The sequence below is a fragment of the Mixophyes fleayi genome, chromosome 2 (assembly GCF_038048845.1).
Source record: "Mixophyes fleayi isolate aMixFle1 chromosome 2, aMixFle1.hap1, whole genome shotgun sequence".
NCBI classification, from domain to species: Eukaryota; Metazoa; Chordata; class Amphibia; order Anura; family Limnodynastidae; genus Mixophyes; species Mixophyes fleayi.
In genome coordinates this window covers 351,884,446-351,897,665 of record NC_134403.1, presented here as the reverse complement: position 1 = coordinate 351,897,665, position 13,220 = coordinate 351,884,446, and the positions used below count along the sequence as shown (strand labels likewise).

Sequence of the window (13,220 nt, the reverse complement as noted above, 5' to 3'; positions counted from 1 at the left end):
TTAAATAGGTTGGCCAAAGCAGAAATTAGGTTAAAACCTTAGCCCCTAGAGGTCTTAACATAGACTTCGGGCTAGATTTACCAAGCTGCGGGTTTGAAAAAGTGGGGATGTTGCCTATAGCAACCAATCAGATTCTAGCTGTCATTTATTTAGTACTTTCTACAAAATGACAGCTAGAATCTGATTGGTTGCTATAGGCAACATCCCCACTTTTTCAAACCCGCAGCTTAGTAAATCTAGCCCTTCGAGTTGAAATGGTTTCTCTGAGTGGTGGTGGTGGATATGTGAGTTTCATCTTGTCATATATATTTGATATAATTTTATATGTTTTGCACATTTTTAATAGCTTTTAATATTTTCTTGTACATAGTGGCACAACTTATTTATTATGATGTCTACATTGGGGTGTACTTACGCATTTATTTCTCAAAGGTAATCTCATTCTGCAGTGTGGACTCCTATATTTCAGTTAGTTATACAAAAAAAACATAATGAAGAGAAAAATACAAAGAACATCCTTTGAGCCATCACTTGTTTTTTATTTGATTAGTACCTTTTGAATTGTATAATAGTTCTGGTATTAGTTCTATGTCTACTATGTTGTATATCGAAAACCGACCCAAGCCTCGTTTTCATTTGTATTGCATTGTATTGATGAGTTTACTGAAGCCTCGTTTTGGAATCTACCAATTAGCACATTATATTCAAGACTAGAGATGCTCACTGACCCCCGTGTTTTGGTTTTGGATCTGGATTACCGTCGTGTTTTGGTTTTGGTTTTGACAAACTGCCCTTGCGTGTTTTGGTTTTGTTTGGTTTTGTTTTGCAATTTTGTTTAAAAATTAATGTTTTGGGCATAAAATAACCGAATTTAGTGCTCCACCTGTTTCTTGGATAAGTAATGTAATTGTAAAGCTCATAAATTATGAAAAAAACAGTTTAATTCCTGGGAGGCCATCATTAATTCTACAAACAAACCAGATTGTCTTCCTCTCCATCTATACATATTGGCAATGCAGCCATCGTCTTTGGGTGTATATTACACCCTACACTTATAGTTAAATATATAAAAAAATGGACAAAGGCAATTTGGTTTCTGTCTCTCTAGGCCCCCCTCTACTTGTAGAAAATACTAAAACATTCAGCCGTTATAGACTGTACAATATAAATAGAAATGGACAAAGGCAGTTTGGTTTCTGTCTCTATAGGCCTCTCTCCACTTGTAGAAAATAGTAAAAAATTAAGCCGTTATAGACTGTACAATAGAAATAGAAATGGACAAAGGCAGTTTGGTTTCTGTTCCTATAGGCCCCCCTCCACTTGTAGAAAATAGTAAAAAATTCAGCCGCTATAGACTGTACAATATAAATTGAAATGGACAAAGGCAGTTTGGTTTCTGTCTCTAAAGGCCCCCTCCACTTGTAGAAAATAGTAAAAAATTCAGCCGTTATAGACTGTACAATATAAATAGAAATGGACAAAGGCAGTTTGGTTTCTGTCTCTATAGGTGTTATGATTTTGATGCCTTAGTCAGTATTTGCACAGGCTTACCTAGGGCGCGGAGTCTAACGGCCTTCCGGTCTTCACCAAGAACCACCGCAAGGTAGTGTGGTCTTTGCTGCCGAAGAACCGCAGGTCGCGGCCCCCAGGTTAGCCTACTGACGTAAGGGAGAAGGTTCTAAGTGATGGATAGTCAGACAGGCAATATGACAAGTGATGTAAGTACAGGCACTAACCGTGAATTCCAGGGATTGAAGGTCTGGAGCAGTAAGCGGTAGATGCACGGAGATGAGTCCAGGAACTTAGCCGGTTCGGTACACAGGAGATATCAGGTATACGGTGCCAGAGGGGAATCCAGAGAGTAGTTGATAACACAGCCGGGTCGGTACACAGGGAAGACAGTCCAATACGAGGTGCCAGGAATAAGTCAAAGAATAGTCAGGTCACAGCCAGGTTGGTACACAGGGGTAGGAGGAATAAAGGAATACACAGGGAGTAGGTTCACAGGAGTCAGGAACACAGGAACTGTTAGCCAGGAACAGGAAACACATTGCTCTGACACAGGCAGCGTGTCAGAGCAGAGAAGATATAGTATTTGAATTCCCCACCCAGGAGTCACATGACTAGCTGCAGGAAGAACCCGGAAGTGCGGGGACGCCATCAGGAGAAGCGCTGCACAGAGCGGACACAGGTGCTAGAACCACGCTGACAGCGCAGCGGAACGGGGATCATGTAAGTTCATTACAGTACCCCCCCCCCCCTTCAGGGGTGGCCTCCGGACAACCTATAAGGCTTTTGAGGGAACTTGGTATGGAATTTCCTCAACAAACTCGGAGCATGAAGATCTCGTGCAGGAATCCAAGAACGCTCTTCAGGACCGTAGCCTTTCCAGTCAACCAGGAACTGCAAGGAACCTCTGGAAATCCGAGAATCTAGAATCTCCTTCACCTCAAATTCCTGATCTAGTGCAGAAATAGCAGCAGGAGGATTTTTTGAAGAGAAAAATTTGTTAATAACCAGTGGATTGAGAAGGGAAATGTGGAACACATTGGGAATCCTCAAGGTAGGAGGTAACTTTAATCTAAAGGCCACCGGATTAATGACCTCTATGATCTTGAAAGGACCAATAAATCGGGGAGCGAATTTCCTAGAGGGGACCAACAAGCGAAGATTCTTCGTAGACAACCATACTTTGTCACCAGGAGTAAGTAGTGGAGATGGTTTTCTTCTTTTGTCAAATGCTCTTTTACTGATGGCAGAGGTGTGAAGCAATTTGCGTTTAATAAGATCCCACCTAGCCGAGAAGTCCGATAGAAGGGAATCAACTGCAGGAACTCCAGAAGCGGTTTAATCTTTGAAGGGTGGAACTTTAGGATGAAACCCCTGAAGAGCAAAAAAGGGAGAAGTGGAGGTAGAATCATGTGAATTATTATTGTGAGCGAATTCTGCCCAAGGTAATAAATCGACCCAATCATCATGTTTAGCTGAAATGAAACATCTGAGGAATTTCTCCAATTCTTGATTCGTCCTTTCAGTGAGACCATTACTTTGAGGATGATATGCAGAAGAGAAATTTAACTTGATTCCACAAAGACGAGAAAAAGCCCTCCAAAATCTTGCCACAAACTGAGTTCCCCGATCAGAAACAATAACATCTGGACAGCCATGTAGGCGGAAAATCTCTTTAATGAAGAGTTGAGCCAGAACAGGAGCAGAAGGGAGACCTTTTAATGCCACACAATAAGCGGCCCGGGAAAGGCGATCAGTGACCACCCAAACTGATAAAATCCATGGAAAGATGACTCCAAGGTCGATCCGGAATTGGTAGAGGTTGCAGCAGACCGTATGGAGCTTGACGAGGGACTTTGTTCTGAGCACAAGTGGAACACGCCGTCACAAACTGTCGAACGTCTGAGTGGATAGATGGTCACCAATAACCACGTGAGATAAATTCCAAGGTTTTTTTTATACCGGCATGACCAGAAAAACGGGAGGCATGAGCCCATTTAAGGAGTTTTGATTGGAGATGTAGAGGAACCAAAGTTTTCCCGTGAGGAATAATAAAGTGAGTGGGAGTAGTAGCCAAAATACATTCTGGATCTAGGATGGGTCTAGAACCCTCTTCATCTGTATCCATGGAGTAAAAGGAACGAGAGAGAGCGTCAGCCTTCTTGTTCTTGGACCCTGGTCTGAAGATAATGATCATATCGAAGCGGGAGAAAAACAGGGACCATCTGGCCTGACGAGGTTTGAGGCAAGATGCAGTTTGTAAATACAGTAAATTCTTGTGATCTGTAAAAATAGTAACAGGAAACCTGGCTCCTTCCAAATGGTGTCTCCAAGCTTCCAGGGCCAGTTTGATAGCGAGAAGCTCTCTATCTCCAATGCCATAGTTTTTTTCGGTAGGCGAAAATTTGCGAGAAAAGAAACCACAGGGAGAAAATTTTCCAGTAGAATTTTTCTGAGACAAGATAGCTCCCACTCCAGTAGAGGATGCGTCCACCTCAAGGAAAAAAGGGAAGGAAGGATCTGGTTGCTGAAGAATGGGAGCCGAGATGAAAGCTTCTTTAAGGTACTTGAAGGCCTCCACGGCCTCCTGAGGCCAAGTTTTAGCGTTGGCGAACTTCTTGGTCAAGGAGGTGATAGGTGCAATCACGGAAGAAAACCCCTTGATAAAGTGGCGGTAGTAGTTAGAGAACCCCACAAAACGCTGGATGGCTTTGAGACCTACTGGTTGGGGTCAATCAGAAATTGCTTTTAACTTCTCGGGGTCCTTCCGTAATCCGGAGCCAGAAACCACATGATCAAGGAAAGGAAGACACGTTTTTTCAAAGACACATTTGTCCAATTTACAATATAGATGATGTGAGCGAAGGCATTGAAGAACTAAGGAGACATGATGGCGATGAGTAACCATATCAGGAGAAAAAATCAGGATATCATCCAGATAATCCACCACAAATCGATACAGGAAGTCTTGAAAAATTTCATTGATGAAGCTTTGAAAAACGGCAGGGGCGTTGCAAAGTCCAAATGGCATGACTAAGTATTCGAAGTACCCATCATGCGTATTAAATGCTGTTTTCCATTCATCACCTTGCTTGATACGGATTAGGTTGTAAGCCCCTTTCAAGTCAAGTTTAGAAAATATAGAAGCTCCTTTGACCCTATCAAAGAGTTCAGAGATCAATGGCAAGGGATACCTGTTCTTCTTAGTCATGGCGTTGAGACCACGATAGTCTATACAAGGACGCAGTCCACCGTCTTTTTTTTTTTACAAAAAAGAAACCGGCTCCTGCTGGTGACGAGGAATTCCGGATAAAACCCCTGTTCAAATTCTCTTTGATATATAGGGACGTAGCATCAGATTCGGGTAAAGATAAAGGAAATACATGTCCTCTGGGTGGTATCTTGTCCGGCATCAATTCAATGGCGCAATCCCAAGGTCTGTGTGGGGGTAACTTGAAAGCCTCCTTTTCACAAAAGACGTCAGAAAATGAACAATATTGAGGAGGTATACCGGAGGATGTGGAAGAACCGGCCATAGCGGGTTTATGAATCCTGGGAAGACATCTGGAATGACATCCTGGACCCCATGCAAGAATCTCAGGCTTCTGCCAATCCAGAGAGTGAAGTCTGAGCCAAGGAAGACCTAGAATCACAGGGTTGATGGCCTTCGGGATGACTAGAAAGGAGATTTCTTCAGTGTGTAAGGCTCCGATGCGTAGAGAAAGGTTGACAGTTCTGGTCTTAATGGATCCTCCAATAATACGGCTGCCATCTATAGCTGTAATTGCGACAGGTGGATCCAATGGTTGCGTGGGTAACGACAACCTCTCTACGATGTCAGCTCGTAGAAAATTCCCCGCTGCTCCGGAGTCAATGAGAGCTGGAAAAGACAGTTGTTTATCAATATATCGCAGAAGGACTTGAATAGAAAAACTAAAATCCACAGGAGAGGGAATAGACTTACCTAACTTAGCCTCTCCAACGTCAGTTAGGTCTGGTCGTTTCCCGGACGCCTCCCACACTGGCTTAAAACATGACCGGGTTCTCCGCAATAGAGGCACAAACGGTTCTTGAATCGCCTCTCTCTTTCCTCCTGGGATAAACGTGCCCTTCCCAACTGCATAGGCTCTTCCTCAGGAGTAATTGGGCTTTGAAATCGGGGTGCCAAGCGGAATGTAGATCGGCGGGAACTTTCTCTCCCTTGAGTGCGTTCTCGGTACCGGATATCAATCTGGTTACAGAGGGAAATCAATTCGTCCAGAGTAGTGGGTAACTCCCGGGCTGCTAACTCGTCCTTAATACGATCTGACAAGCCTTGCCAAAACGTGGCCACCAAAGCTTCATTGTTCCATCGTAGCTCAGCCGCCATAGTGCGAAATTGGAGAGCGTACTGGCCCAGAGTAAGAGTACCTTGACGTAGACGGAGAAGTCCAGAAGCAGCACTGGAGACACGTCCAGGTTCATTAAAGATGCGTCTGAAGGTTTCCAAAAAGATGGCACTATTATGAAGACTAGGGTCATCATGTTCCCAAAGGGGAGAAGCCCAGGCAAGCGCTTGACCAGACAATAAGGAGATTATATAAGCAACTTTAGTTTTCTCTGTAGGAAAGTTCCCGGGCTGTAGTTCAAATTGAATAGCATATTGGTTCAAGATCCCTCGGCATTCCTTGGGGTCCCCATTGAATTTAGGTGGGTTAGGTATGCGGAGTTGAGAGGGTGCTGGAGCAGATACAGCAGGGCTGCTCTGGGCGGGGGCAGGTTGTAGAGCCGGAACAGGCGGAGGAGTTGGAGCTGCCACCTGAGCTGCTTGAAGCGTATCCAACCTGTTAGAGAAAGTCTGCAGAATCTGTAATAATTGTTCTTGATTCTTCCCCTGGTCTTCAACCTGGGCCGCTAGGTGATCCAGTAATACCCTAGCGGTGGGATTCCCTGACGCATCCATCAGTTAGATAGCGTGGTCAGAGCAAACTGTTACGATTTTGATGCCTTAGTCAGTATTTGCACAGGCTTACCTAGGGCGCGGAGTCTAACGGCCTTCCGGTCTTCACCAAGAACCACCGCAAGGTAGTGTGGTCTTTGCTGCCGAAGAACCGCAGGTCGCGGCCCCCAGGTTAACCTACTGACGTAAGGGAGAAGGTTCTAAGTGATGGATAGTCAGACAGGCAATATGACAAGTGATGTAAGTACAGGCACTAACCGTGAACTCCAGGGATTGAAGGTCTGGAGCAGTAAGCGGTAGATGCACGGAGATGAGTCCAGGAACTCAGCCGGTTCGGTACACAGGAGATATCAGGTATACGGTGCCAGAGGGGAATCCAGAGAGTAGTTGATAACACAGCCGGGTCGGTACACAGGGAAGACAGTCCAATACGAGGTGCCAGGAATAAGCCAAAGAATAGTCAGGTCACAGCTAGGTTGGTACACAGGGGTAGGAGGAATAAAGGAATACACAGGGAGCAGGTTCACAGGAGTCAGGAACACAGGAACTGTTAGCCAGGAACAGGAAACACATTGCTCTGACACAGGCAGCGTGTCAGAGCAGAGAAGATATAGTATTTGAATTCCTCGCCCAGGAGTCACATGACTAGCTGCAGGAAGAACCTGGAAGTGCGGGGACGCCATCAGGAGAAGCACTGCACATAGCGGACACAGCTGCTAGAACCACGCTGACAGCGCAGCGGAACGGGGATCAGGTAAGTTCATAACAACAGAGCGTACACAGCTGCTAGAACCACGCTGACAGCGCAGCGGAACGGGGATCAGGTAAGTTCATAACAATAGGCCTCTCTCCACTTGTAGAAAATAGTAAAAAATTCAGCCATTATAGACTGTACAATATAAATTGAAATGGACAAAGGCAGTTTGGTTTCTGTCTCTATAGGCCCCCTCCACTTGTAGAAAATAGTAAAAAATTCAGCCGTTATAGACTGTACAATATAAATTAAAATGGACAAAGGCAGTTTCGTTTCTGTCTCTATAGGCCCCCCTTCACTTGTAGAAAATATTAAAAAATTCAGCCGTTATAAACTGTACAATAGAAATAGAAATGGACAAAGGCAGTTTGGTTTCTGTCTCTATAGGTCCCCCTCCACTTGTAGAAAATAGTAAAAAATTCAGCCGTTATAGACTGTACAATATTAATTGAAATGGACAAAGGCAGTTTGGGGTCAGTCTGTGTATGACACCCTACCCTTATTGAGAAATTGCCAAAACAACAGCCTTTCAAGATGGTACGTGATATAGAAATGCCCCAAGCCCCTTTCCTCTTTGGGGGTAGATTGCACCCTACACTTAAATAGAAAGTTTTAAAAATATGTTATCGTCATCATCTTCAGCTTCATCCTCACCCTCATCAGTGTGTACGTCATCATCACAACCTATCAATTCATCGCCGCTTGAATCCGCCATTAGAGAACAGTCAGTGCTTGGATGTCTTTGATGGTGAAGGCCTTCCTCGTGGAAGATGTAGTTCATTTTTATAAACATAATTTTCTCCACATTTTTTGGAAGTAACCTTCTACGGCGATCACTGACTAGGTTCTCGGCTGTGCTGAATACTCGTTCAGAGTACACACTGGAGGGTGGGCAGCTTAGGTATTGCAAAGCAAGTTTGTACATGGGTTTCCAAATGGCCTGATTTTCTTCCCAGTAAGGAAAGGGACTGTCTGACATTTCCATATCAATTATCTCTTGAAAATAATCCTCCACCATCCTTTGCATGGTCATACACGTATTGGATGGAGTTATGGGCAAGGTCACACATTTTTTTTAAAAATCCTTCAAACCAACCCAGATGTTAAACTGTTCTGGTCTGCCCCCTGCGTCTTCCCTGCTTCTTTTTGGAAAATTTAATTTTTTACAAGCAGCAGCTGCTTGAGAAACTGAAGGAGGACACGTCGTCAAGCCAAGGCCCAGTTCAGCAGACAACTTGCTGAGCAATAGCTCCTTGCAAAAGTTCACATCTCGCTCATTTTGAAGCAAAGACTCAATGTAGGTCTTAAACCTTGGATCAAGCACAGTGGCAAAAACGTAATGATCAGAGTTCAAGATTTTAATAACTCGAGGATGATTGTGAAGCGAATTAAGTACTTGATCTACAAGGCCAACATACTTTGCGGAATTGCTTGCTTTCATCTCCTCCTTCAGTTTCTCAAGCTGCTTTTCCAATAGTCTAATAAAAGGAAAGACTTGGCTCAAGCTAGCAGAGTCTGCACTCACTTCACACGTCACAACTTCAAATGATTTCAGCACCTTGCACAGCACTGAAAGGATTCCCCACTGTGCAAGAGTGAATTACATCCCCCCTCCTTTCCCAATGTCATGGCTTGTGCAATACGCTTGGATGGCTTTGCGCTGTTCCTCCATCCTCTGAAGCATGTACAGGGTGGAATTCCACCTAGTTAACACCTCTTGCTTAAGTTGGTGACAGGGCAAGTAAAACTGTTCTTGGAGCTGCTGCAATCTCTTACATGCTGTGGCAGAATGCCTGAAATAGCCTGAAATTTTACGGGCCACCGAAAGCATCTCCTGCACCTTACAATTATTTCTTAGGAAGCTCTGCACCACCAAGTTGATGGTGTGAGCAAAACAAGGAATGTGATGGAATTCACCCAGCTGTAATGCTTGCACTATATTGTTGGCGTTATCAGAAATGACATATCCTGGGGAGAGTCCAAGTGGTATAAGCCATGTATCAATCACATCTCTTAGTTTTCGTAACAAATTGTCAGCTGTATGCCTGTTAGTGAAGCCGGTGATACAAAGAGTGGCCTGCCTGTGACAAATGTTACGTAGTGGTGTACATGCTGCTGCTGTTCCTGCTGGTGAAGGCGAATGACCAACCCAGTGGGCTGTCACAGTCATATAGTCTTTGGTTTGACCACATCCACTTGTCCACATATCTGTGGTTAAGTGGACAGTGGGCAGAATGGCATTTTTCAGCGCAATCTCTACATTTGTACACACTTTTTGGTATAGTTGTGGAATAGCTTTACAGGGAAAAATGGTGTCGCGATGGAATTCTGTAACGCGGACACAAAACCTCAATTAACTGTGAAAAACCAGCTGCGTTTATTGCGGATATTGGACGCAGATCTAACACTAACATGGTAGTCATGGCGTCTGTGATTCGCTTGGCGACTGCTGTCATATTTGCTTCCTCTAGCAAATGATTGTTTCACAGTTAATTGTTGAAATGTTGAACTGCTCTTTTTCTTGGCCTTCCTCTGGGCTGACGATTCACCCCCAGCAGCAGCAACAGCAGCAGCAGTGGGACCAACGCTTTCTTCAGAGGAATCAATTATAGTGCAGGAGTCATCCAGCCTTACTAAGTGATGCCGGGCTAACTCCGAGCGCTACTGAGGATTTTGATGAGGATGGTGTGGTGGGTGTATTTTGTAGCCGTCGGGATGTAGGTGAAGGGTCCTAGCTGATGATGGAGTGCTTGTAATTGTTTTGGAAGAACTTTCAGCTTTTCCCAACACTTTGCCACTCTCGTCAAATGACGTAACATAGACGAGGTTCCAAGATGGATAAGGTCCCTCCCTCGACTGACTGTGGCTTGATACACACTACAAATGGCTATACAACTGTTGTCAGGATTTGGGTAGAAATAATTCCACACATAAGAAGTGGATTTTTTTGTTTTATGCCCAGGCATGACAATGGCCTTTTACTTGTCACGTGCCAGAACTGCTGCCACTGGTGCAGGATTTACACAAACAACCTCATCCTCATCCAAATGCTCATTAGCGCCCTCGTCGCCTACACAAATCTCCCCCTCATCCTCTTCTAATTCCAAAGTGGCATCCTCAATTTGTGTATCACCGGCTACACTCGGGCTTTTCAGGCACACATCAGCAGAACTGCTGAAAGGGCCCTTCTTTATGGGTACACTAACAGAATGCTCACGATTAGACATACCACTGGTGGATGAACTCTCCACAGGGATTGGTGTCATTTCTGATTCAGAGCAAACATTATCCTCTAATGCCTTACTGTTATCTTGCAGCTCGGCTTTGACGCGTAACAGTAGTTGCGCACCACTTGTAGGCTCGGTAACATTTTTGGATCTGCCACTAATAGAGAAAGGTGAAGGCCTCATTCTCTCTTTGCCACTGCGTGTGTAGAATGGCATGTTGGCAATTTTTTTTTTATCGGCAGTTAACTCTTTCTCAGTTACACTTCTTTTTCCCTTCAACACGCTAAAAAAAATTTGGGTCTGTGTTTTTTTGCCTGATTTCAAAAGACTGTGTAGTTTGACATCGCCTTTCCCAGATGACGTACTGGGAACACTACCATCAGGACTGGTGACAGAACTTGGTTGCTGACTCTGCTCATATGTGGACTGCTTTGAATCCATTATGAGGCCAAAGCACTTGTAGTGCTACAAATTGTTTTAGATACTGCTGACAAATATGACTTTTGACATCCAGAAAAATGAATGCAAAAGAATGGGGGACACCCCAAAAGCACTTGGAGTGCTAAATATAATTTTTTTTACACTGCTGACAAATAGGACTTTTAACAGCCAGAAAAATTAATGCAAAAGAATGGGGGACACCCCAAAAGCACTTGGAGTGCTAAATATTATTTTTTTACACTGCTGACAAATAGGACTTTTGACAGCCAGAAAAATTAGTGCAAAAGAATGGGGGACACCCCAAAAGCACTTGGAGTGCTAAATATTATTTTTTTAGACTGCTGACAAATAGGACTTTTGACAGCCAGAAAAATTAATGCAAAAGAATGGGGAACACCCCAAAAGCACTTGGAGTGCTAAATATTATTTTTTTAGACTGCTGACAAATAGGACTTTTGACAGCCAGAAAAATTAATGCAAAAGAATGGGGGACACCCCAAAAGCACTTGGGGGCGTATTCAATTGTTTCTCTGGCCGCTGGAAAAACGAGCGCGTTAAAACTATTATCGTTTATACGGTAATATTGCGCGTAAAAACCGTTAATACGGTAGTTTACTCGCTGAATTTCATCTCGCAGCTCAGAGAGCTGCGAGATGAAATTCAGCGAGTAATTACCGTGTTAACGGTAATAGTTTTAGAGCGCTCATTTTTCCGGCGGCCGGAGGAACAATTGAATACGCACCTTGGAGTGCTAAATATTATTTTTTTAGACTGCTGACAAATAGGACTTTTGACAGCCAGAAAAATTAATGCAAAATAATGGGGAACAACCCAAAAGCACTTGGAGTGCCAGAAACTGAACAAAAACCCTCCTCTATCCTCCTCTTACTGCTGTAACAACTGGTATTAAGATTAGAATGGTATTGAACAGAAACAATAATGTGTCCAATTACTGCTCTGTCCCTGCGCTGATATAGCCAGTGTGACCTACCCCTGCTCTCTCCCTCTGTCAAATGGCGATGGATTACTGTGGAGGCGGGTATTTATGCTTTTCAAATCTCGCCAGAACCGAGCTCAGAAATACGAATACGTCATGATGACGTTTTGCCTCGATTTAGATTCCGAACGGGCAGGAGAGTACCGAGCGTGCTCGGCTCGGTACTCGGATAGGCTGAATTCGGATGGATTCAGATCTCGGGGAACCGAGCCCGCCCATCTCTAGATAATAGCCAAACATATTGGAGAAAATATATATTACTTCATCCAATATCATGACATCACTACAGGACGTGATCTCGATACAATAATATTGTATATTACACAATGACAGCATACAGAATAACAAAATGTGCAAACAACTGAGTTTCACTTAGAGTAGTGGCACTGCCTAAGTGTCCATAAAGAACACGGTTGGGCCTAGATTTCTAGGGGGCCCTGGATGAAATATTAATATGGATTTAGTATGGACTTCCTCACCTCTCTAGGATGGATGGTGAAGTTAAAGTGGCTCTGGAAAATATTGTGAAAGTGGCTTTGTGTTATACACAGGGTCAAACTATCATGAGGGTACACTGTATCAATCAGGCAAAATAATTTATTTAACCGCAAACGCACACGGTGTGAATGCGGCAATGTAATATTTATGTACTTACATGTTCATCTAATAACACCAACGGCACAGGAAATGAATAATTTACTTTTAGATCTAGTTGTTTTGTCTAGATCACTGGATGCTCGGATATGTGCACGTTGGTCCTCTAGGTCTGTGTTCACATATTTGCATTTGGAGTTTTGAAGTGAGCACACAAAACAAAATTACAGGTGTAGTATAGGTTGTACCTGACAGACACCCGTAAGGTGCCTGTAATCCAGAAATAAGCAACCTGTGGGTCATGACCCCAAGTGGAGGCCCAGAATCTGATTTTGGGGTCCTATGTGATATAACACATTATAATGGCAAGGAATTATTATGGGATTGAGGGGGGTTGAGGAGGGAGGAAAACTCACATAAAGACCTTTGATTCCTATTAAGAGACAATGGTTTAGTGGTCTTAGCAGGGCAGGTTCCAGGGGAAAATAAATAATGTACTACTTCCCGCATCCTTTCAGACATCCATCTTGCACAGATGTCAATGTGCAAACTGCAACGGGTTTCTCATCTATGAAAGATTCCAACTATTCTCTGTCCAGCTGTTAAAGGCAGGACAAATAAAAGACAGAAACTATTAATACTAGTGTGCATATAACCTAAATCAATTTCTGATCATTGACTCTGAACAGAGAATAGAATAAATTTCTGAATCCCACATATTTAGTTCACACCTATAGCCCTGAATAGCTCATGTCCAAG

General features: G+C 43.7%; 1 long non-coding RNA gene across 1 annotated transcript in view; it reads left to right on the top strand.

Moving 5' to 3' along the window:
* The window catches only part of LOC142139481 (uncharacterized), a 928,167-nt gene that overhangs the window by 67,384 nt on the left and 847,563 nt on the right, over positions 1–13,220 (top strand). The gene's annotated exons all lie outside the window — the stretch shown is intronic.